Raw genomic sequence first — 27076 nt, 5'->3', positions numbered from 1 at the left:
ACCTATCTTTTAAATAAAACACTGCCAAAGATAAAAAAAAAAAAAAACAAAACATAAAGACATATTCCTGGAGTCTTCATAAGGTGCTGAATACACTCTTAATTAATTTGGATATGGATATATGCATAAGGCATATTCTCTGTCATTCATAATAAATATTTAATAAAATACTTTCAATATGTAAGAACTTGGTAAGTAACTGGAGATAAACACTGAAGGAATAGATTTCAAAACTTAGAGGCATGGGGTGTCCTGGTGGTTCGGTTGGTTAAGCAACTAACTCTTGATTTTGGCTCAAGTCATGATCTTAATGTTGTGAGATCAAGCCCAATATTGGGTTCCACATTCAGCAGGGAGTCTGCTTGAGATTCTCTCTCTCCCTTTCTCTACGCCTCTCCCCCTTACTCTATCAAGTAGTAAATAAATCTTAAAAACAAACAAACAAACAAACAAAGGTAAAGATGTGAGGGATTATGTTAACCTAAAGATTTCTGGGTCATATCCAATAAATCTTGATTTAACATTATCTGTTGTGGGGATAGGAAACATCATTTTGAAATATACCAGGTTAATCTGTTTCACTTAGTTTCTGCAATGAGTTTGCCAAACTTAGTTAAGAGAAGAGTCTTCCACAAGACTGCCTTCACTTTAGACACCAGGCACAACTTTGAATGTCCCTAGGGCCTCCCTTATATCTGGCCAACTCGCTAAGAATTTGAGGGTGCCTATCAACTCCTCAAGTTTAATAATTCATTAGAACAACTCTCAGGACTCAGGAAAGGAACTATAATTATGACTGCTATTTTACTACAGCAAAAGGATACAAATCAGAACCAGTCAAGGTAAGAGAGACATAGGGTGAGGTCTGGGAGGATTTCAGATATTAAGTCTCCCTCTCCTCCAAGCAAACTGATATGACAGTACATGAGTATTGCTGAACAAGGAAATTCACCTAACTTCAGTGTCTAGGATTTTTATTGTGGTTTCATTACTAGGCATGACTGACTGAATCATTACTATGTGGTTGAATTCAATCTCCAGTGCCCTTACATGACTCAACGCTCCAACCATCTATGAATATGGGTAGTCCTCCTGGCATGGCCTTCCCCTATCTTGAATCATTTATTTTGCAGAAACTATGTGGATACCCACTATGAATCACCTCTCATATGGGAGTCTCTCATGTGGTATGGTACAAGGGGGTACACCATGAATAATAAAGCCATTCTTAACATTCTATAAATGCAAGGGGTTTAGAGTTTACCTTCCTCCTGGAGACAAAGGTCAGCTTAGTTCTTTCTTACACCACTATTCACAAACTGAATTTTGAGCAGAGTTCTCATTATGTAGTTAGCATAAACAAAGGGATTGATGGTCTCTCTTATAGAGGACTTAATATAGGCGATATTTGATATGGCTTTGATTTATGAATAAGAATTTAATAGTTTTAATTGGAAAGCTTTTCAGGAACTGAAAATAACTTAGATGGAGATAAAGTGTATCTGGGGTGAATGGAGAATAGGAGACAATGGATAAAGAAAGCTGAAAAAATAGGATGTTATGTGGGTCTCAACTAACATACACATTTATAGGACATAATAGGGATATAGGTTTGGAGTGATATGCTTACATAAAACATCTGTTTTAGCTTTATTATGTTGCCTTGAAAACCACCTTGGTATAAAGTATTGATTCTTACAAAAGAAGGCCAATTAATAGGGCTTTCATTTCTATATTTTTCTTTCTTATGATTAATGGTGGGTTGTGCATTTGTGTGTGTGTGTGGTTGTGTATGTGTGTGTGTGGTTTACATTTGTTTTGTTTTGTACTTCCTCAAGGCTAAGATGTTTCAAAAACACACTATCATTCAACAAGAGTTAATTCACAGTCTCCAAATTCTGAAAAATTGTTACCTCCCAAACTTCCCAGAAAACAGGGTTTCTGAGGTTAGGCCCTGGAGCACCATTAACAAGTTTGAGGGAAACAAGAAATGTGGTAAATATTTTAAAACATCTGTTTGAAGAGTCAAAAGTAGATAAAAAATGCAAAACAAACAAACAAACAAAAAAAGAAAGGAAAAATAATGTGCACACATAAACATAATTGGGGTCAGGGATTTTAATAATATTCATTAAGTTATTATAAGGAAAATAATTGAAATCATGTATAGTAAATTGAAATCATGTATAGAAAATACTTAGTGCATTGGTACTCCAAAATGCTATCTGATATACTCTAGTTTAAAATCTTTAAGTAGCATATGATAAAACAATGTCTGGTGTATCATAAATTTAAGGTTTTGAATTGTCTTGGTTTGAGATTTGCAGAAAGATTTATTTCAGGAAAATGGTGCCAGAAGTGAATAAAAATCCAGCCTATATTTGGAAGTTATGAGTACATCATATTAGAAAATGTTTAATAATAGGGGCTGAAGAAATAACAGTAATTGCATCCACATGAAGTTGAAGAAGACCATAGTATTTGATATTATTCATTCGGTATTTCTGATATAATTAGAAAGCTCTAATATGAATTGGAGCAGGGAATACCAATGGATACTAAAATAAAAAGGATGAAAAGCTGTTGAAGAACAAGATATTTAGATCACATCAAAGTATTACTTTCCAGATTATTTACTATGAGCAAAGTGAAAAAATGTACTTTTATACTAGAGAATTGGTGGTTACCACTTAACATAAAGATCAAACTTAGAATTATCAGTAGTGGAGCATTCTGACATTATGTGCATCCTGATTAAAATGAAACTTACAACGTAACCTATGAAGTATCTTTGCCAAAACTAAGTTAAGGGATAGATAGAAAAAATTTCAGACAATGGAATATTCTATAAGACAATTGACCTAGATTTTAAATATCAATGTAATAAAATCTGTAAGGAATTGTAATGTTCTAGATTAAAAGTGACTAAAGAGACATTAAAAAAATGCAGCTCATGAACCATGACTAAGTCCTGAATTAGGGAAAATAAACACTATAAGGACACGGTGGGGAGGCTGTTGCTGAATTATAAAATGGCTATTATACAATATTTTAAAATTATTTTAGATTTTCTTAGGTATGACAATGGCATGGCAGGTATACATTCTTGTTCTTGGGGTGATACATGCTAACAAATGTGATTTTTATAACTCACTTTAAAATAATTCAGAAAAACAAGAAAGAAAAACAAATATGGCAAAATATTAATAATTGGTGTATCTATTAGTGTTTGCTTTACTGTTTATTTCAATTACCTGCATTTCTAAAAAATACATTTTGGAAATCCCTAATCCCTAAAATTAATATTAAAATAATAAATTGTTTATTCTTAAACTATAGGGCAATCTCAAAAAACTAATATAGAAGTGTAGACAGAAGGGGAGAGATCAAGAATATCGTCAACAGCAAAAAATGGCATTGAAAACCATGGGATGGATGAGACTGCTTCAAGAAGAATTATCAGGACCAAATCTGGGTCAGGATACCAGTTAAGCATACAGATTATAATTATCGCCAAGTTATAAGAACATTCTGATTTACTAGGTTTTGTCTAAAACCTAAAAAGCTGTGTGTTTCATGAAACTGAAAGCAATTCTTGTCTTCAGGGAGATCCAGGAACTTTTCCCTAAGATTTTCAAGGTAGGTTCTCTGGACCAACAACATCAGTATAATAGGGCAACTGTTAGAAATGAACATTGTTGATTCCATTCTGTACAGAACAATCTGTGCTCTTACAAGCCAGGCAAGTGATACTCATAGATGCTGAACTTTGAGAACAATTTGCCCAAGAGTTTAAGAAGAAAACAAATTAATTAGCATTTGAATTAAAATTCACAGAAAGATGAAAATTCTTTAAGTGGGAGGTTTAAGAAAGGCATACACTTCTGCAAGAATGGGCCAGAATCCAGATTCTGAACCAGAAAGCATATTAAGTAGATCAACTTCATTCAAACTAGTCTAATCTAATCTTTCCTTTCTCTTTTGTTCTAAAAAACATTGTAGTCTGTATTACATGCCTTATATGGAGTCTGTATTAGATTTGCTTGCATTATCTTTCCTTCCCCGACATTCCCCCACCAACCACCTTACTCCTACACACACAGACACACACACATATGCTTTCTTGATGAAGACTATGGAAGGTTGCTATCCCCAAAATGGCACCTAGGATCCATTATTATAATTCATAGTATTGCCATAAAAATATTAGCTTTTTTAGAATTGCAATGTGTCTTGTTCATCAATGCCATCTCAACACATAGCAGAGAGCCAAATGCATAATGTTGTTCAATAATGTTTGAGGAAAGAAGGGATAATGTAATTAATATGTTATAATTATATAATATGTTATAATTATATAATAGCATATTATTAATTAAGTGTATGGTGTATATCCATTATTCCCCACTCTCTAATAATTCCCGGTAATTTGAGTGCTATTGACTAGTTGGATACTAAGTATAAATGAATTTATTTATATTTAACAATTTAATTTCTCAGCTTACTGCCTACCAAAGAGGTATAAATGAGTAGACTAGAAGCTTTCATCTCTTGATTTCTTGATTGAGTTTTTGAACTTTAATCAGACATGGCATGAACTGAGAAGACTAAGGAAATTATTTAAGAAGACAGCACTCATCAGTGTGTCGAAACTTAAATTGTTCTTTCATAACCAACTTCCAAAGTCATATGCATGGTCTGAATGAGGTCATATGGTATTGAAGCAGGAAAAAAAAATCATGCTACAGGCAGTAAGGTCAAGGAAAGAGATTACCATATATTCACTTCGTAAATTGATTCCTTTTTTACCTTTTCCAGGACTATAACTAAATGTCAAAGTTTTGGTGGCAGTCGGGAAAGAGTTTAGAATGGAAAATTTAGGGAACATTCTTGTCTTTCATGTCTTGAAGGGACAAATGAGTGACTCACTGATTCCAAAAAAGAGAAAACTAAAATCCTTGGGATAATTCAATGGTTCTGCATATCTAGCTTAAATTCATGCAGTTAATTAATATACTGAAATAATTTGTTTTGCTTGGAGAAATTGCATGGAGCATTCAGATCAAACACTTGAATGACTTATATGTACTACACCTAATTCAAAATTTTATCCATTGTGCTTGCCTCAGCAGGTACTAATGTGTATGCTTTCGGCATATACTAAAATTTAATGCATTATAGTTTTTTTTAACCTTTCTCGTTTTCTGTCTTCTTATGACCTTGATTGACTAAAGCTACAAATTAGGCCATTAGAATACCTTCTCTTGATTGGGATCACAGAAATTACAATTATCTAATTTTAAAACAAAACACATTTTAATTTTAACATTTTGTATATATAGCCTACTGTGAAAAATTTTAATCTGAATTAGAACCAGGAGAAAAATTTCAATTTGATAGAACTGGAGAACATAAAATGGGTACTTCCATTCACCATAGGATGAAAAAACAACAACAACAACAACAAAACAACTTAAGGACTAAAAGACTGATTTCCCATAAATACTGTATTTACAGAAAACTGAGTGTTGGAATATCTTGGGTTGTGGATGTTAATCAGAAGCTCATCTTGGACTTCTGGGTGGCACAGTCAGTTAAGTGTCCAACTCTTGATTTAACCTCAGGTCATGTTCTCAGGGTCATGGAATCACATGGGCTCCATGTGAGTCTGCTTAAGAATCTCTTTATCCCTCTCTTTCTCCACTCCCCCATCTCTCTCTCTCCCTTGTACCTCCCCCACTACTCTCTCCTCTGTACCTCCCTCTGCACTCTAAAATAAGTAAATAAATCTGAAGAAGGAGGAGGAGAAGAAGTAGTAGTAGTAATGGTATCAGTAGTAATCGTAGTAGTAGTCATCTAAGTCCTTGGGAGGTTTTGCTGGAGGCATGAATAGAAATGACCCAGGTTGGATTGGTCCCACAAAGTAGGTTGAATTGAGGTTTTCTATGTGACTGGACTGATTTTGTCTGCTCAGAAATTTTTCAAGACTTGTCTCCATTTGTTTTAAATTAATTGGCTTTAACTGAACTCTCTCCTGTTTACATTTCCTGCCCATAATTACAGCCCACCCCAGTCCCTCAAGTGGCTTACCTATAGTCTACTACAGTTTGCTTGTCCCAAATTGCAATTCCTCTGCTATTCCTGAATAAATCTATTTGAGCTTGCCTCAATTTACCTCCTTATTTAGGTTAACATCACTTAACTGTCTCTTAAATCAGAAATTTATTAGGAAAAATACTATAAAACCTTCAAGCTAGCAAAATCTGTCTTTAATTGCAATGTCCTTTATTTCTTTCATTATGAGATGTCTATAAAAATATTCTTTTAGGGTTGCCTGGGTGGCTCAGTGAGTTAAAGCCTCTGCCTTCGGCTCAGGTCATGATCTCAGGGTCTTGGGATTGAGCCCCGCATTGGGATCTCTGCTCTGCAGGGAGCCTGCTTCCTCCTCTCTCTCTCTGCTTGCCTCTCTGCCTACTTGTGATCTCTGTCTGTTCAAATAAATAAATAAAATCTTTAAAAATATATGTTATTTTAGTGTTATTGGACCTAGAATGGGAAAGAAAAGAATTCTCAAAGTTTCTTCAAGATTATCATAAAACAGAGAAAGTTGTCATTATGCATTTATAATATATTGAATTTTAAATATTTAAAATCTGGCTTACATGTTTAGAAGAGCCTATTAAAGTCATCAATATTAAAAGAAAAATATTAAAAAGTGAAAAATATTAAGAAACATCCAAGTAAAAATAATTGTTAATATAAATTTCATAATTTTTTCAAACTTGAGTATATAATACTGCCATTTATAAATAATGTATAATAATTAATATTAATCTAAAGACTAAACAGATATATAGCCAGAATCATAAAAATTAGAAGCTAAACATTTTAAAAATGAATTTCAAATTGTGATTAACACATGTGATATTTGTGAACATTTTTTTTTTAATTTTTTATTTTTTTCAGCATAACAGTGTTCATTATTTTTGCACCACACCCAGTGCTCCATGCAATCCGTGCCCTCTACAATACCCACCACCTGGTGCCCCCAACCTCCCACCCCCCACCCATTTGTGAACATTTTATATGTCTTTCTAATAAAAAAGGTATAAGTGATAATTGTTTTCCTCACCCTACTGTAATTTTTTTATCTTGAACATTAAATGAAAAGATATAAGCCACAAATTATATTTTGTAGCACATTTTTATTGCTAATTTTCATTTTTGCTATAGTTTTCATTTTATGATAGGTGTAAGTATAAACTCGTTTAAAGACTATGAGCAAAAAAAAAAAAAAAAAGATAAAGCTCAAGATAATTTACTTCTTTTTTATTGTTCCTGTTACACATGAAGGATTGTTTCCTACTAACAAAAAGTCAGTTCGTGATCAAACTTCAGTCTCTTCTGAATTCTGTTCTTGATTAGATGTTACCCTTCACTGCTGAGTCCTGTTTTAGCTAGAATCTTGGTAAGTCTTTTTAGGGAGACTCCCACTACCCCTTCACCAGGCTAAAAGACAACTTTTATATGCAGACTGTTCAGATAAGACTCGTGGGGTTTATAAATCCCAGCCCTCTCTGTCTTAATTAGCACAAACTGACGGAGATGATCAAGCAGCACTTTAATGACATTTAACATCAGATGTGTTTGGTAATCATACAGTCACTCTTCATGGAATCACATTTAGTTTTGTTTAATAGAAACTAAGTTGATTTTTTAATATTTGACAGAGGCCAATATCTGGGCAAGAAACTAACGGATGCCAAAGAGAAATGCCCATTTGTAAATGAGAGAATACCTTTGTACACAAGAAAATGGTGAATTCAAGCTCTCCAAAACTTCGCATTCAACCTAATTTACTGTATAAATAGCATCAATAAATATTTGTGTTAATGAGAAAAAAAAAAACCCACTACCCTTAATCCCACTACCCTTAGGGAGAATCCCACTACCCTTAATATGTCTAATCATGTTCTTTGACCCCCTCCTCCATTTTATATCAAATCAAGTTACTCTTAACAATTTTTCATCCACTAACCTCCTTATTTTGCCCACAAGCTAAAAATCACCAACTCTACAGCTGTATTTAGAATTGTGCTCCATTCTATATTGAAGCTTTTCTATTCTACTGCAATAGCTCAAATAAAATCGGTCTTGCTGTTTTTAACAAGTGTCTAGGGCAATTTCACCAATTTAGCTTTGAACAGCTTTTTATTCTTTCTTTTTTGACCTACACAGTTTAAATATCATAGAAATTTTTATTTTAAATCTCCATTAGTATTCAACTTTATAAAGAGATAGTAGAGGGACACCTTGGTTGGTTCAGTTGGTTAAGTGGCTGCCTTTGGCTCTGGTTGTGGTCCCTGTGTCCTGGGATCCAGTCCCACATTGGTCTCCTTGCTCGGTGGAGAGCCTGCTTCTCCCTCAGCCTCTGCCTGCCACTCTGCTTGCCTGTGCTCTCTCTCTCTCTCTGACAAATAAATAAAATCTTAAAAAAAAAAAAAAGAAATTGTAGAATATTTAAGAATCAAGTTTAAACAAACAAACAAAAAAAACACTATTCCATGATCCTAATGGTTGAAATGAAAGGGTGGTCACTTAATCTCTCTTAGTCTGTAAAGCCTATGGTATAAAAAGTGTCATAGGAAGAATAATTTAAAAGGAGGAAGAAAGATTTCATGAAATAGAACAACAAATGTATTGCCTTAACATGGTAGAACATTTACATTATTCTCTGAAATGACCCATACAGTAGTTTCATGTTGCTTTTATCCTGATTCAACTAAAATTACATAATTATCACTTGCAATTAGCTTTATGATTAACAGAAGATATCACTTAATTTACTCCAATAAAAGAAACTAATGCAATTGCTTTGGATAAACTTTATTTTTTTAAACTTCTAAGGCAGAATTCTAAAATAAATAGAGTATCAGACATGCCATTTTAAGATAAAATATCTTGAAGATTTAAGAGTAAATTCCTTACCTTTTCCTATTTTTTTTTCTTTTGTGTTTTGGCTGTTTATTAAGATATTTACATTTTTCCTCTGTTCAGCTACTTTCTACTTTCTAATTTTTGCTTTTCCACACAACTGTCTCTCTCCTTCCTTTTGTTAAACAAAACTTCAAACCACAAAAGAAGCTGCTGAAATGCAAATGAATAAAATGTTCCAGGCAGGTGTTTTTATTTATCTGACTAACTGCATTGAATGTCTAAGAAGTACGGAGGAAAAAAAAAAAAAAAAAAAAAAAACACACATTGAATCCTAGATACAATAATGTTATATAATGTATAATGCTACTTGTAATTTGAAAGAAATTGCCTAGCTATTATATATTAAGTTCTTATGATATTGTGGTAATTATGAAATACAAGAGCTTTCACTAACCATTGCTTCATTATTTAGTCAGGTTTGCCACAGTATATTTAAATAATAGTTGTTACATATTTACCCATGTAGTCATATTTACCCCCATGAGCTAATAGTAATATTGAAAACATTTATATCAAAGTTACTGATTTCTCTATAGCTCTGTCTTTTTTTCAGAATACCATGCTGAGATATCCATATAATAAGTGTGTGAGGCTGTGGCCTAATTTTTGGAAATATTTTGAACTTATGAATTAACATTATAATGTTAACATTAATCATAAAATTTACAAATCAAGATCAACATCTATATTTAGACTTATTATAAAAATACAAAGATGTCATCTAGTATATTTATATACTATTATATAAGGCACTTATGTTTAAGTGTCATAAACACTTATGTTTAAGGACTCTTTGTCTTGGGGTCCATTCTCCTCTCCCCTGTGTCCCCTCTGTAATGCCTTTCATTCATTCTTTCCATTGACCTCAGTTACCATGCCTATAATCATCACTTCCAAATTCTAATCTTTGGCTCAGGCTTTTTCTGCTTTATTATTGTATATCTGATTGTCACCCTGAATCTCTACTTGAAAGTTTTATAGGCATCTCTTGTTAACATAGTAAAAATGAAATGCTTTGATAAATGGTTTTACCTGAGTAGTCTACCTCCCCCATGCTCCCCATCACAGTAAAGAAGGCATTAACTGACTTCTGAGTACACAGTAGATAGATACTGAGTACATACCTATTGATTGGGTGAATTATTGCATAGGACATGATTCTGATTATCCAAAGGTTAAGTGACCTGAAATCATTCCTATTTTTTTAAAAAATGTGGTTTTATTGTTGTTAAATGAAAGAATTAAACAACCTTTCAAGGAGTCAGTCAGCATATCTGCCACATAAGGGGCAAGTATGCTGAATATTTATTTTTTCCTACAAGAAGCAAACTCCTATGGTATTTATCATTTGAAATGGTAGAAACCATTTCTGCCTTTTCAACATACTTTACTGCTCAGGTATCTGTCTGCTGATCTCAGCATAAAAATTTTGGGCATGGAATATGTTGGAAAATATAGAGGAGAAATGATTTCTTATTCTAGTGTAGTGAGAAATTGATAGACTTTGGAATCAGATCTTGCTTTGAATTTGTCTTCATATCAGTAGTTGTGTGATCTTGAACAAGTAACTCTGCTTCTGAACATCACTTTTCCTATTTCCAAACTGGAATAATAACTCCTGTCTCCATTAATTAGGAGGTACTACAAAATTTCAGTGAATGATGTCATGATTATAAATATAACATCACAAAAATTCATCAGTGAAAGTACTTTGGGCAGCCCAAATATATCAACAAGTAATTTTAAGATAGGGTCTCTCTAAGAATATCCTTTGCCATTAAAATTGGTTTCAAATTTTCTATTCTCTTTACACTTTATAGAGTTGTTTATGGATATTGTGAAAGTAAGATGCCACACTCAGCAGAACTCTATTTATTAAAAAAAAAAAGTAAAGTGAGCCAAAGGAATTATAAATTATTTTGAAAAATCAAAATTGTCAATTCAAAGTATAAAAGTGACCAGGAGGGCATCACATTTAGTAGGACTCAATCCAAGTGCATTTCACAGCCTGCTCCTAGTCTAGAAAATTTCATAAAGACTAATTAGGAAACATGTACAGCCCTCACATAGACCACTCAGGTAATCTGAACACATCACACCAGTGTCACTGTTTCCCTGCTATTATGCTCGAGAAAAGAAAGAAACTGCAATGGAGTAAGTTACACAAAGATTATACATTAAAAGAGCATATTTTCATAGTTTGTTTTTGATGAATTTTGAATGTTTTTCACTTTGTTTTTATTTTTAATTATTTGCCTTTCCTTCTCTCTTTCTCTCTCTCTCATTCCTTCTTTCATTCTTTCCTTGGTATCTTTATGACCTTTTTCCATGCAAGGTATTAAAAAAAAAAAAACTACATTTTAACGCTGTCACTACTAGAAATATTATTTGGAGAACAGAATGAGAGATTTTTGCTTTTTAAACAAAACAAAACCCTGTGGGCAGTCCCAGGCATGTAACCAATTACTTATTCACTTGTCCATATACCTTTTGTTATATGAATATTTTTCACAGTATGAATGTCTTTAAGACTCACAAAGATGCTTTTGGCAGATCATCAAATATCTGCTCTGTTGAAAAAAAAAGTGATAGCTACTCATAATAGGGGCACTGAAATCTCAATAACTGTATAGAAACCACTGTGCACCACAAAAGAGGATAGACAGATATCTGCAGCAATTATTTCTGCTGTAAATATAATAAACTTTAAGATAGCTTGGAGAGTGCATGCATTTGAGTTTTCTCATTTTAGCCATATGCTCTGTAAACTAAAGAGGAAGTTGAAGACCCAAGTAGCAAGACACAAAAAATATTTACTTAGACTTCCAGAGGGAAAAATCTTGTAATTAAAGAGTAAAAAATCATCATAATACCGATTTCTTCAATTAATATGATATATTTACATTTTGTTTGTATTCAAATCTAGTTGTTTAAAATCTGTACTTCTCTATACAACCTTGTCAAAGTTAATTTTTAGGTGAAGAAATTAATAAACTTATTTTTTCTCCTCACAGTTTCTCTCTCTCTCTCCCCCTCTCAACACACACACTCACACATGCACATGCAGATAGATGCACATATATACAGCCACACGAAGCCATTGGACAGGGTGATAAAATCCTGTCCAGTTTTAATGACTGTAAAGGAGGTAAGGTTTTAAAAATATGACAATTATGCAGTCTTTAGATTCTCCAACATAGATTGGATCCTACTTCCCATGTTCCCCTCTGGTCATTTGCCATAATAGACTTAGCACTTTTAAAAATAATAATGAGTTGGGCTCCTGGGTGGCTCAGTCAATTAAGCATCCGACTCTTGATTTCTGCTCAGGTCATGGTCTCAGTGTTGTGCGATCAAGCCCCACTCAGGCTCTGTGCTGGGCATAGAGCCTGCTTAAGATTTTCTTTCTCCCTCTACCCCATTCCCTCCTTTCCTTCTATCTCCCACTATCTGAAGAAAAATAATAATAATGGTGTCACTGGGGCATTTTCCAATAGCTTAATAGAATCACATTCTCTCTTTTCCTACTCTTAGCAAATAATGTAGACTTAATACTTATTTCTTGGGTTTATAACTTATAAGTGATTCTTTCTAAAATATGGAAATAATTCTTTCTTAGAGAGCTGCTTGCCTGATTATGCTATATTGCCAAGGGCAAAATAAAAAGAAAGACTCAAGTAGCTTAAGGGATTTTTAACTAATTCTGTAAATTTTGCTCAGGTTAGAATTTTTGTTTTCTCAAATGATGAGATACCTTACTCTTTTTTCATGTGGGGTCTAATTCAGGGAATATTTTTTCAGATAGCTTAACTTCATAATCAAAGAGGCTGGTAGTAACGACCTTTCCTCTGATGCTACATCATGGTCTGTTATAAAGTATCAAAGGAGGATTGGAGTGATATGTCAATCTCAAGATGTTTTTTAAAGTGTTAGTCTATTTCTTTGTTTGTTTTCCCTACCCTTTTAAAAATCAGGGTAAAGTATATATAACATATAAGTTATTATTTACCCATTTTTAAGGGTACAGTTTAGTGGTATTAAGTGCATTCATGTTATACTATAATCACCATCCAGTTCCAGATTTCTTTTTTTTTTTTTTTTAAATCTTTCCAAAAGAAACTCTCTACTCACTACAAAACAGACTCCCCATAATTCCGTTCCCCTAGTCCCTGGCAAACACCATGCAACTTTCTATTTGTATGAATTTAGTTACTCTAGGTACCTCACATAATTGGTGTCATTTAGTATGTGTCCTTTTGTAACTGATTTATTTCACTTAGCGAAATGTCCTCCAAGTTCTTTCATGTTGTAGCATGTGTCAGAATTTCTTTCCATTTAAGGCTGAAAAAATATTCATTGTATTTAAATACTACATTCTGTTTATGTATTCATCTGTTAATAGATATTTTGTTGAATTTGAAACTAAATTTCAGAATTCTATATTTGAAGTCTTTCCAAATGTATAGCACTCCTACCTCTCATATAGGCTGTGTCCATTTTGTCTTAAGTCTGAAGCATTTCTAATTTTTAAAATTACAATTCTGGATAAGAAAGATATAAGTAGAAAATTAGAAGTTACTAGTGACATTACTTTGTGAGAAGAACTATCAAATATTACATACAAGTCAGCAAGATTCATGTGGGAGCAAATAATATTTATTAAACACCTGTGTTTTATTTTGTTTTTGTTTTGTTTTGTTTTATTTTATTAGGCTAATTTAAATTGACATTTCTCTTCCATAGGAATTTGTATATTATGGGATTTACACAGTATATTCAGATGTGTAAAAATTTCTAATAGGTGCTAGATCTGCCTCATGAAACCTCAATTAACCTGGGGGGACAGAGGAAAAGGAGTAGATTTAGGCCAGTCTGATAAATTCAGACCAATCCAATAATTTGCTTTAAAGATCTCTTTAGAGAATATTTTCCCCTTGAATTTCAAGTTGTCTTTTTTGTATGTTTATGTCCACTCTTCTCTCTCCCTTTCAGATGTTGACAGGATATAAAACAGCTGATCAATTCTAATGGAAGCAAAAGTGAGAGGTTTGAGTTTGTCTCTGATATTCTTCTTCTGGTGTCTAGAACAGGATTCTCTGTCTAGTGGATAGGAGATGTGTTGGTATCTAAAGTTGGCCAATGATTAAATTGTGATCTATTCTCTGTGTTTTAGGCAAAGGTGGAAAGTCTACAAAGAGATTTCTAACACAGGCTCACTGCTAGACTGACCTCCAGGGTAAGGTCTCCCACCAACCATCAGTTAACTTCTCAGTCTCCTTTAGGAACACACAGTACCTTTTCAACCCCTTCCTCATCCCACTCCTTTCATCTAACCATAGCATACTGATGAGTTTTCTTCATTGAATTATCTTTAGATCCAAACAGAAAGTTAGGCAAATACTTTATGACCTTGTCATTCCTCTCAACCGACATATTTGGTTTTGGCCTAAAAAAAGGGAGAACAGAGCCAGATGGCTTCCGAAGGGAATTCTACAAAACATTTAAAGAAGCATTAATACCTACTTTTCTGAAGCTATTTTAAAAAATAGAAAAGGAGGGAACACTTCCAAACTCATTCTATGAGGCCAGTATTACCTTCATCCCCAAACCAGAAAAAGACCCCACCAAAAAGGAGAATTACAGCCCAAGATCCCTGATGAACATGGATGCCAAAACTCTCACCAAGATACTAGACAATAGGATCAACAGTATATTAAAAGAATTATTCACCACAACCAAGTGGGATTTATTTTTGGGCTGCAAAGGTGGTTTAACACCTGCAAATCAATGAATGTATGTGTCCCATTAATAAAAGAAAGGACAAGAACCATGTGATGCTCCAATTGATGCAGAAAAAGCATTTGGCAAAATACAGTATCCTTTCTTGATTAAAACTCTCAAGAGGGCACATACCTCAATATCATAAAAGCCATCTATGAAATGCCCACAGCAAATGTCATTCTCCATGGAGAAAAACTGAGATCCTTTCTCCTAAGGTCAGGAGCATGACAGGAATGTCCACTCTCATCACTGCTATTCAACATAGTAAGAGAAGTCCTAGCCTCAGCAATCAGACAACAAAAATAAAAGGCATCCAAATTGGAAAAGAAGTAGTCAAACTCTCACTCTTTGCAGATGGCATGATACTCTATGTGGAAAGCCCAAAAGACTCCACCCCCAAACTGCTAGATCTCATACAGGAATTCAGCAATGTGGCAGGATACAAAATCAATGCACAGAAATCAGTTGAATTTCTATACACTAACAATGATTCAGAAGAAAGAGAAACTAAAGAAGGGAGATTCGTATACAGAGTATTCTTTATCTATTTACCCAAACTTTTTGACCTCTCCAACCAACAATTCCCTGTGTAGAAAAGGCGGCACTTCCATTTCTAAAAATAACAAAATATTATTAAAAATCATACCTAATACAATTTTAAATAACTCCATAACATTAATAGATTATTCAAATAGCATAAATCTAAGTATACACTAATCCAAGAAGTAACATGAAAATAAATCTGCACAGTATAATATTTAAGTCTGAAGTTTTGTTAACCCAATTTTAGAAAACTGAATATTGAACATTGAATTTTTAGAAGCAATTTTAAAAGCAAATAACTATAGCTTGTGTTCAAAGTCATTATCTGGCTTTGGAAAATTATAAGAATGAAATGAAACAAAGTATATTAATACCCATATTTTTATAAATCAAAGCAAAGTATAGGAACATTTTACAGATTTCTTTTGACCTAGGAAACATCTCATACTGTAATAATAATTAAATAACATAAAACAAATGTGATAAAGTTCCAATGTCTGCAATGCCACCCACAGTCCTCTATTCATTTTACCTAAGGAGTGATGTTTGGATGGATCCAATACTTCTCTGAGGATAGAAGCCATTATCAACCAATTAGGCTTCTATGTGAATGAGCTTTCAGTTCTTAAATGTAAAGAAATGCATTAGAACAATGGGGAAAGAAACAAACATTTCTGTACTTTTAAAATCTGATTTAAACAGATGAAGTTATTTTAAAATGACATTTATAAAATAATTCTGATTAAATGAAACCTCTGCTTTACTTTAAGGATTTATTTATTTATTTGAAAAAGAGAGGGGAGTAGAGGGAAAGCGAGAGAGAATCTTAAGCAGGCTCCTTACTGTGTGCAGAACCCAATCAGGAGTTAATCTTGTGACCCTGAGATCATGACCTGAGCCTAAATCAAGAGTTGGATGCTCAACTGACTGAGCCACCCAGGCACCACTGTTGTACTTTAGACAAAGTTTACTTGTTTCATTTTATTTTCCAAAAGCAAGCACTACACCACAGGTGAAATATAAAATGTATATAAGACTTAGATATCTTGTGATCATCTTGCATTTTTCAAGTCAGATAACTATCATTTGTCTTATTTGCTGGTATTTTTACTTAATATGTTCTCAAACCAGGATAGCTTTACTAAACGGATTTTGGTTTTAACACATTCTTTTTTCTTTCATTTAATACTTTATATTTAGAGAATATTCCAAGAGCTTTTTATAACCAATCTTCTGATTTATTGTTAAAATTGTATATACATATATGCTACACAGTATACCCCAAGGCAGCTAACAATGGACTTTTGCCAATATCTCCTCAAAGTAAAATGTATAGAGTATATTGCTATGATGGCAAAGCATTCCAATTATCCTAAATAGTTAATACCAATGGAAAGAACTCTTTTGTTTTAGACACTTCAACACACCCTCCACATCACGCACACATATACAAACAAACAAAAAAACCTTTCCTTGAAGATTTGTTCTTAGCAAAGAACATGCCAGTATTCAAATTAGTATAGTAGTATTGCATTTCTGTACTTTTCTGAAAATAAGGAAAAGTCTAAAAAGCTGTAAAACTTATTTTGTCTAGAAGTGCAGGCATGTGGTAGGTAGTATTTTACTTCAATTGAAATAAATGCAGATTGAATCAGATATGTAGCAACCCAAAACATAAAAATAATTACGGGTTAACTTGCCTTACTGAAAAATATGGCTACAAGTTACAAGACTATTTTATGTTCTAAATTCATTACACACATACATGAAGTTGCTAAAATTTATAAATTCTTCTCCTCTGAGGTATTTTTAATCATTAAGTAATGCCTGTCAAGTGACAGTAGGTGCTGATGATACTATCAGGAAACAATAGGGCACACTTAAAAGACTATTAGATTTAACAACAATTGATTTGCTGAACCTGGGAAGAGTTGTCATACACCCTTGCACAGATTGTGGCTACAGTCTCAAATCCAGGGCAATTACATCTTAGAGAAGAATTTAAATTAGAAGGAGGCAAATACTTTTTTGTCCTGGGTGACAACCTGTTGGTTAACCCTAAATAGGATATAAAGTATCAGTACAAAATGCAAATACATGTAGATTATTTTACTTTATTTCTTTCCCAATTCTTTTGCTTTAGGCATAACCTCATGTGCTAGATTATTCATTGCATTTAGTTCTTACAAATTAGTGGACTGGTGGAGATTTGTAAGTCAATTTGTAGATTTTCTGGAAATAAATTCTCTTCAGAAGGGGCTGATTCCTATACATACAGCTTCTGCAACAGTCTTCACAGGTGGGAGCTATTTTCTTTTTAACTCTTTTTTTATGTTAGGCTTAGTCTGCTAGTTCACTGACCTCTTATTGCTCCCCAATGACATTTCCAAATGATATCTTCTGTTCTCTTTTTCAAATGCCTTTGTTTCAGAGGGATTCTTCTATCCATTTCTGTCATCTTCTCCCTCTTTTAAGTTGTCAGTTGACATCCCTTCATTAACTGAGGACATTAGAAAACAGTCCCATTTCTCTTTCTTCATTCTTATTCCTGTCATCTTTACCTGTGTTTTCTCTAGTTCCTAGTTCCCTATTTTGTAAGGCAGCATTTCATGATGGTGATCTTCAGCTTTCAGTTTATGTTGAAGATTGAGACGTGGCCAGGAGCTTGTGATGGGTGTGCTTATGGTGGTTTGGTCAGCAGCAATCTTTCCTCTCGTTATCTAAGAGGGTACGAATATGGCAGAGCTTTTCATTGGGTCCTTTCAGATTTCAGCTAAATAATCCTCCATGTGTCAGAACAGTGTATATCTCAACACCAATACCTGAGCAGTTGAGTCAAGGAAATAAATTGAAAGTCTGGCTCTTCCACATGCAGTTTTATTTAGTCTCCCAGCTCTCCCAGATAACCTCTGCTTCTGCTTGGCTTTCCCATTCAAGAGCCTCCCTGGGTCTGTCTTAATGGGACTCCAGGTTTTCTAGAAGAGGATAAGGACCTTCAGTTTTGTGGTTTCACAGATTGAGGAAAGGAACCAAATGTTATACTTATTTTACATTGAGATTTATAACCAAACTCCTTATTTTAGCCCCATGAGTCATCTCAATTTTCCATCGTGGCTGGTGACTCAGGGCTACATTAGGCGAATCCACATACTTCTTATTTCAGCAAGTACGTTATGTTTTACCCCCTTCATCCCCCTAGTTAGTTATAGCTTCTTGGCCTTTTTACTTCCTGACATATTTTTCTGTTGCCATTCCTGCCCCTTTTCTGTTCATGTACATTTACAGAAATTTTATTTTATTTATATATGATTCATTTAGTGTAGATGCAAAGATGACAGTGATATATATGGCTAGTATGTCATATTTGCTAAGAGACTAGCCAGTGGTTCAGTAGGTTTTTAATTTGAGGAGATAAAATATTTGTATACTTTCTAGTACATTGTGCATATCACTAGAGATTATTAATATTAACCATAAAGAACTGTTTATGAAAATATTTATATATTAATAATACCATTATTAATGAAATTTATCCACATTAATTCTTGAAACTTTTTATACACAATTTGATTTTATGTAATTTTTTAAGATTTGTTTTGTTATGTGCCAAAAACTTCCTAAAAATCAAGATGCAGATATTTAAATATAATTTTCCCACTTCCAAAATAAAATGTTTTTCCATGAAAATAGAGGTATTTTATTCCCATAAATCTAATAAACTGTATTCCTTCACCTTTATATCATCCACACCATTGGTGACCAGAGAAATTAGAGCTTTCAATTATTTTATAACAAATCACAAACAAGAAGTACCATAGAAATTTTAGCCTGAATGTGGGATTTTTCCTTTGGATTTGGATTAGATTAATGAATAAATATTATTTGATTTATCACTAAAATACTTCATACAAGTGGTGATTTAAATAACTGTGGCTTTGAATTAATTTCTTACTAAAAGCATGACTCAGCTCTTACACTTTAAGACACCCTTTATCAATGGAAGCATTATGACACTTACTCATCAATTCCAGATGCTAAAGATGTCACTTGTAATGAAAAGAAAAATAAAATTTTATTTTCTTGATCATCATTCTCCCATTTCATAAAACAGACATCATCTGAAACCCAGTGTTATTTGTGTATTTTACAGAGGATCATATAAAGTATATCTTATATATCCAAACAATCTCTACATTACTCTCTAGGGATACATTTCTCATTAAAATGATTTAAATGTATAGTGTATTCTCCAGAAGATATCAAGATTATTTCACTGTATATTATTTATAAAACAGGAAAGCAAAATTTTTCAAATCTGAAATGTGGATTGTTAAGAATTATCTCTCTGTGTGTTTGTCCTCAGATCCCCTCAACATTAAACACTAGGATCTATAATTCTATAACCAGAAGCCAACATTAGCAATCAATCAGGTTTAAAATCCAGCAGTCCTGAAAACCATTCTAAATGATAGCTTCATCAGAAAGATGTGACTGCCATTGGGAACTAGACAAAAGCAAGTTCTCAAGTCCTGAAGAGAGATAAAGCAATGTATTTGCTATGGATGCTTTCAGTTTCCCTTAGGAAAGAATAACTACTCTAAGCTACCCCTTTCTGGTAAGTTTTTATGGGAAGGAGTACAAATAGAGTATACCCAGGAAAGGCCTGTGTAAAGTGACAGAAATTGAACTTATGTTACACTTAGGGCACTCTCATTCCTCACTTAAGGCACTTCAAGTGAAAAACTGACAGGTGAGAGCATGTCTTTGTTAGGATATAAAAATCCACTGTAATGACAAAAAGGAAACTTGCAGTATTTGCCTTACTTGAAGCAGAAATTCTTGAACATGACAGATGAAAATTCTAGCTAATACTTTGATTCTTAAATACTCTTGGGGATTGTAAAGGTGAGATAAAGTTATTCCATTCAGTGCCTAGCCTAATGCAATGAAAAACTTCTAAGGAAAGTTTAGGGACAGTAAAGGATATGTGTAATTAATAATCACCCAGATGTCATTATAAGTAGTGGTCTAAGGTTTTAGTGATTTTAGGGGAACCAACATGAAGTTTGTCAAGCATAAATTATTAAAATAACTAAGGCAACTCTCGCCTTAGGTTTAGGATTACAAAGGATAATCAAACAGAATTTATATTCTAGAGAATATATTACAGCTATTTTATGTATAAAAAGCAACATATGAGAGCAGAAATGGCAGATACATAGTTGTATGAGCAGGAATAGTCAGGAGGACAAATATATATTTTTGAGTCATAATCTTGTGCCTCAAGTGAAAAGTGTCCATAGCCAATATAATGAATCCATTGAATAGATTACTTTTCTGTCTAGTAGGAGTTCATGTAGTAGAAAAGAGGACATTTCTGTTAATATTTATATAATCCCAAATTCTGAATCTCTACCACTGGCTTAAAAAAATAGAAGTCAAATTCTTACCATATGTTCTATTTATAACATCTTTATTTCTAAGGCAAAAATAGCTTCCTTAGTTGGGAATAATTTTGTAAGGAAAGGGAGATTGGACAATCATGAAAATGAAATTCTTAAGTATGTTAATGAAAGTATCCTAAGTATTTTATAATTTTTATAAATTTTCAATAGGAAATATTTTAAAATGACATTCAAAATTTGCCTTAACAATAACGTGATGATAAAGGCAATGCTATTATGATTAAATTTAATGAAAACTTAACTATTTGCAATAAAACCTGAAAATAGTATACAGGTGTCCCAATGTATAATTGAGCATTTTTCCAAGAGATAATCGGGCAGTTATTTAGAGTAGAAATGATTAAAAGAATAGTAGCTGTGAAATATTATTTAATTCCATATGCTTATGATTAAAATAAACTTAAATATCTTTGTTCTTCATCTTAGCCAAATACGCTGTTGCTAAAATTGCAGAGTAGCTTTAGTTTAGTTTACATATTTTAAAAGTGTAGCACAATCATCAAGAAATCCCCACTAGTTCATGTTCATACAGAATTACCAAAACAATTCTTCCTTGCAAATATACTTAGAACCATTGCATAGGACAACTCATCATGTGTTGAAAAATGTAAATTATTCACTTGGACGTTATTTAGCCTATTGCAATGTCGTTTTCAATAATTACATAATCAAACCAAGCCAAGTATATGTGTGCACATATACGTCTCCCAATTTTATAGATTATATTTAAAGCCAGGTAATATCTGAATGACAAATTTCTCTCACTGATTTATTAGGTAATATATAGCTCTTGAGTCAAAAAGGTAATTGTTTCACATGCAAAGATAAATGCATTATCTTTATTCAGTTCCTGTTGGTCCCTGTATGCTTTTTGCTCTTTCTATGTATTAATTCAGGCCTCTGGGGACCTTGCCCCAGGTAGAAGGTAACCAGTTTTTTCTATCCTTCATTAAGCTCCCTACTTCTCAGTACTTTTTTCCAAATTTGGCTCAGTCTCCATTAGGTCCCTTCCACTTATGGAAGAATTCTGCCTGCTTCCTCCATCTCTGAGAGGAAAAGCATTTCTGTCATGGGTGGGGGAAACCGTTTATAACACAAGGGAACAAAATCGCCAGGAAAAGGCCAGAGACTTTCCTAAAAGAAGTTTATTTTGTTCATATTTCAAAAAGCAGAAAAAAAATCAGGCTACAATTTGAATTTGGAAAAGTAAGTATAGACTTTATGATAGCATTTAGAATATAACAGAGTCTTAAACACCTATAATGATCCTACATGTTTAAACTTCCCCACTTTAGAAGGCATAACTATATTCTTATTTCTTCTTACTGTATTGGTTTGCTTTGTGGTAATGGATATGTGTGTTAATAAAATAAATAGCTTTATTTACTTTGTGAAACACTTTCTGTGGTCAGACTTTCCACTAATGACATCAATTTCCTATGCTAGTACCTTCATACACTAATATTTTCTACATTCTTTTTTCTAACACTAGTACTGTGTATGTTAAAGGAAATATATCACAGAATTAGCTAAGACTCTAATTCTTCATTGTAAAATGTAACTCACTAAGTTCTCCCACAGGTTTCTTCTGGTTATTTATGGTCTGAAAAAAGGCTTGAAGCAAACTGTATACATTTTTGTGAGCATGATGGATTTAATGACATGAGTGCCACAAGTCTCTAGTTGCTGCCATGAATTTGAGTTTGGTGTGATTTCTATTCTGATCTGTGCTCCTATAAATGCTGACTACAGACTGAGGAAAAGTGAATCCATTTACGTAATTCCTGAAGTCTGAAATGTCAGTGGATGAAGAAAATTATTTTGCATATAAATTCATATAAAGTGCCTTGTATTTTTTAATATGACTGGGATGAACTAAGGCAAATACCTCTAATATTCCTTTTGCATAAAACTGCATTTGCATGAAAGATTGTGTATATCATTGTTATAAATATTTTATATTTTACAAAATGTATTGCCAGTGGCAACCATCCAAAGTATCTATGAATATTTTTATATCATAGTTTGAGTTATCATGATTTTAAGTAAAAAAAAAAAATACAAAACTAAGGCCAAAGAGATTTGTTCAATGTCCAGAATATGTCTGCCATTTGACATGCATTATTTTATGGGATCTTCACAACACAGTTTTGAGGTGAGTAATATGTGTTCCTTACTTTATATATCAGAAAATAGAGGCTCGCAGATATTAAGCAATATGCTGTGTTTGCACAGAGATTACATGGGAGACTGAATTCATACCAGCACTAGTCTGTTGTAACTACCATGTCAAACAGCACCATTCACATACACTGTCTTTGCTCAGTCAAATTCATTAAACATTTCTTCACTCACAAGGGGCAGGGGATAGTCTTAGAAAATATCTTGGTTGAAATTCAGTTGCTTCATGAACTATTATGTTGATCTAGACATTGTTATGGTATTTAAGATAGCAACTTGAAGGGACTTTATTCAAGTGACTTAGGTATTGCTGAGAGCAGGTTCTATCACCAAATGCACTCTTCCATGAATGTCCCTCTCAGGACTGGTCAGGAAAATATGCACTTTGTACACTGCCACTGCCACTTCCTCTTTTGTCATTCCATCTCAGCTAAGTCCCTGGGTAGCTTTTTGGATCATCTCTGAGTGTTTTCCTCATCTGACACCTTTTAAATCACTTGTGCTAAAGATTTAGGTGGTTTATTGATCTGTAGCATTTTTGTTTATAAAGTCATTTATAGAATGGCTTCTCTGTCCTTCAACAGTTTTTTGAGTGAATTTATTCCATATCACAGATATAATACAACCTTTTACCTGAACTGTGATAAGGCCTTTTAGATAATCCCCTCTATCTGGTAATAAACTGTAATTTCAGTTTAACCACACCCACCTCAGATATCTGAAAACATGCTCAGTTAGGGATTATGTTATTTTTTCCATGGGTTAGTAATTATTATGTATTAGTTATTAATTACATTAAATTATCTCACATAGGGCGCCTGGGTGGCTCAGTTGGTTGAGCGACTGCCTTCGGCTCAGGTCATGATCCCGGACTTCTAGGATCGAGTCCCGCATCGGGCTCCCAGCTCCTTGGGGAGTCTGCTTCTCCTTCTGACCTTCTCCTCTCTCGTGCTCTCTCTCACTCATTCTCTCTCACATAAATAAATAAAATCTTTAAAAAAAATTATCTCACATAGTCATTTTCTTTTCATTTGTTCTGTGATACCTATGCTACTAAGGATATCAGTGGGGAAGATGGCAGATTCAAAGTGATAGCAAAAGATAATTTAGCAAAAGGACTATTTACTAAAGGATTATAAGGGAATGAAGCATGCAGAAACTAGCTATGGTAGAGAGTTGTTACTAAATGTAGGCTGGAGGGAAAGTGGGGAAAACAATGGTATCATTAGATCCTTAGATAACTAGAAGCACAGCAGAAGAGTTGTAGCCCAAAAGGATTTTGGCTGTAGAGGCTAGAAGCCAATGTCAGAGTCATGTCAAGGCTCTGTGGCATTTTGAAACCTTCTGCTTTTCATTGGCTGAAAGAAGCTCAGAGTCTAAAGGCAAGTGGTTTCAGGAAATATTGGTTATAAATATTCATCTCTTGGGGCACAGCTCAGGACACCAAAGGTGAGAATATGGATAGAAGAAGAGAGTAGTAAATGTAAAATAGTCAAATTAATGCTCAAATGAGTATCTCAACTCCAATCTCTTGAAGGAATTCCAGACTTCTCTATTTAATGGTTTACTAGATGTTTCCACTCAGATACCAAATAGTCATCTGTGCTATGCAGATTTCTATGATTCTGAAGACTGCTACTCCCTGGTGAATGTGTTCTGATTAACCATCTCTTTTTGTGGAAGGACTTGTGAAAATGATGGGATTATTACTCCCTTAATTAGGTTATCTTGTATTAACAGGATGATGAGTAGTCACTCTGTGATTATATTACTTAATGTAGGATTCCTTGATAGCTAACTAGAGGGATTCTCCTGTTGGCTATTAACAACCAACATCCCTGTTATGGAGAAGACCACCTGGCACGGGACAGCATATGGATTCTAGGAGCTGAGAACAGCCCTGAGTTAACAGCTAGGAGGAAAGCAGAACCTGAGTCCTACAGATTTAAGGAAGCAAATCCTTCCAGTGACCTACATAAACCTTTAAGAAAATGTTTTGCTGCAGATGAGAGTCCCAGAATGGAGGACACTTTGATGTTAGCCTTTCTGCTCTCTGAGCAGAGAATCCTGTTGAGTCACTTGCAGACTTCTGACCCACAGAAACTCTAATAACAGTAGATGTTCTAAGCTGCTAATTTTGCTACTATCACTAAAATCCAGTAATATGTAACACATTGCAAGTAAACTTCTAATTCTTCTCTCTTAAATATTATCTGCTCTTCCCCATTTTCCTCAAGAAATGGTGACTCCGTATTCCAGTGTAATGAGGTTAAAAAATTGTATTCATCTTTGATTTTACTCAATATTTCATATCTTATAAAGTTCATCTCTAAATCCTGTTGGCTGTATCTTTAAAATATATTCATAATGCCAACATTCCTACTTTGTTGACCAACACTTGCATTAGTGTTACCACTTGCGTTAATGCTACCCTCATGCCTTCTTTGAGTTATTTCAAAAACTTCCAAAGTGGTTTGCCTGCTTTCATACATACTTACCCACAGAAATCTATTCCTCACAGAAGTAGTCACAGTAATATGCATAAAATGTAAATTGAGAAACATCTCTGTTAAAAACCTCGCAGTGGATTCCAGTATCAGAAAACAAACAAACAAACAAACAAAACAAACAAAACACAAGGCCCAAGGTCCTTTGGTTCATGGACATCAAAGTGGGGTCTGTTGTCTGCAAACTGTTGTTTCCTGTGTATGCTATCTTCATGAATAGAATATGTCTTTTGTAACTTTTTTTATTGTTTATCCTGTTATGTTTGTTATCCTTGTATTTATTGAAGTTTATTTTTATGTTGACTCTTAATATTAGAAAGTTGGGCTATATTTTGTATATCTTCTACAGTTAAATTTGTTTCTAGAAAATAAGTGTGTTTTACAAAGAATATTGGCTGTGACAAAAGTAAATTTTTAAAAATCCAAATAAATGTGTTTTTTTTTGTTTTGTTTTTTTGTTTTTAACCACAGGTAGTTTGGAAACCTCTCAGATTCCCTATCGCCATGTTCCTTGCTCACTTTGCTCCAGGCTCACTGGCTCCTGGATATTCCTCAAACTCCCCAAGGGCACTCCAATCTTTAGTCCCTCTGCCTGAAATACTTTTGTCCTAGATATCCCTAAGGCTTAATTTTCTCACTTTATTCAGGTCTCCACTGAAATATCACCTCATTAAAGGGTTTTTTAAAATCACCTTATCTATCATTAACTCTTTAAAAAATTGCAGTTCCTTCACCTTGCCAATTCCTATCCCTTATCTGATATTCTTTATTTAAAGATATATTAACATTGTGTGTGTATTCATAAGTACATTTATCTGTATATAAATGTGTGTATATATAAATACATATATACATATTTATATTAGTTTTCTATTGGTGCTGTAACAAATTACCACAAACTTAGTGGCTTAATGTAACAGTTATTTTTTTTTTAAAGATTTTATTTATTTATTTGACACAGAGAGAGATCACAAGTAGGCAGAGAGGCAGGCAGAGAGAGAGAGAGAGAAGCAGGCTCCCTGCTGAGCAGAGAGCCCGATGTGGGGCTTGATCCCAGGATCCTGAGATCATGACCTGAGCCAAAGGCAGAGGCTTAACCCACTGAGCCACTCAGGTGCCCCATGTAACAGTTATTTTGATATTTATTAGGCCAGGTCTTAGGACATGTACATTTTTGGGTGGCTATTACACTGCCTGCTATAATATGTACATACACAAGCATGATTATTGTTTACTTTTTACCTAAAATATTATGATTGTGAGCTTATTGAAACTGGAATTTGGTGTCATCAATGCCTAAAACATTTCATGACTTGTATGGCTGGTATGTAAAGTTAGTTCAACCCATATAGACAGAGATTTGATGAGATTATATTTTACATAGTCAACATTATTTTTGTGTATGTGTATGTGTGTGTGTGTGTGGTCTGTATGTCCTAAAAAACATAATGACAGAAGTTTAAGGTAACTCAATTCAAGCACACACCCACACTTTTCCCTTGAACAATTACCCCATGTAGATTCTAAATATTTTTCAATTGATTTCACATTCTTATTTCACAAAAAATAAAAAAGAGTTCAGGTGATAAGATAATTGAATGT

At 33.6% G+C, this 27076-nt stretch overlaps 1 long non-coding RNA gene across 2 annotated transcripts; it reads left to right on the top strand.

Annotated features, from left to right (window-relative positions):
• Positions 1–14163: 14163 nt before the first annotated feature.
• LOC125108685 (uncharacterized) lies at positions 14164–25601 on the top strand. Of its 2 annotated transcripts, none has more exons than XR_007129994.1 (3): positions 14164–14233; positions 19685–19936; positions 24749–25601. It is a non-coding gene; the product is annotated as an uncharacterized LOC125108685 (long non-coding RNA). The 2 variants fall into 2 exon arrangements; XR_007129998.1 differs by lacking the exon at positions 14164–14233 and adding an exon at positions 17558–17620.
• The last annotated feature ends 1475 nt before the right edge of the window (positions 25602–27076 follow it).

The sequence above is a fragment of the Lutra lutra genome, chromosome 1 (assembly GCF_902655055.1).
Source record: "Lutra lutra chromosome 1, mLutLut1.2, whole genome shotgun sequence".
Taxonomy (NCBI): Eukaryota; Metazoa; Chordata; class Mammalia; order Carnivora; family Mustelidae; genus Lutra; species Lutra lutra.
The sequence above is the reverse complement of the archived record's forward strand: the minus strand, read 5'-3'. Positions and strand labels throughout refer to the sequence as shown.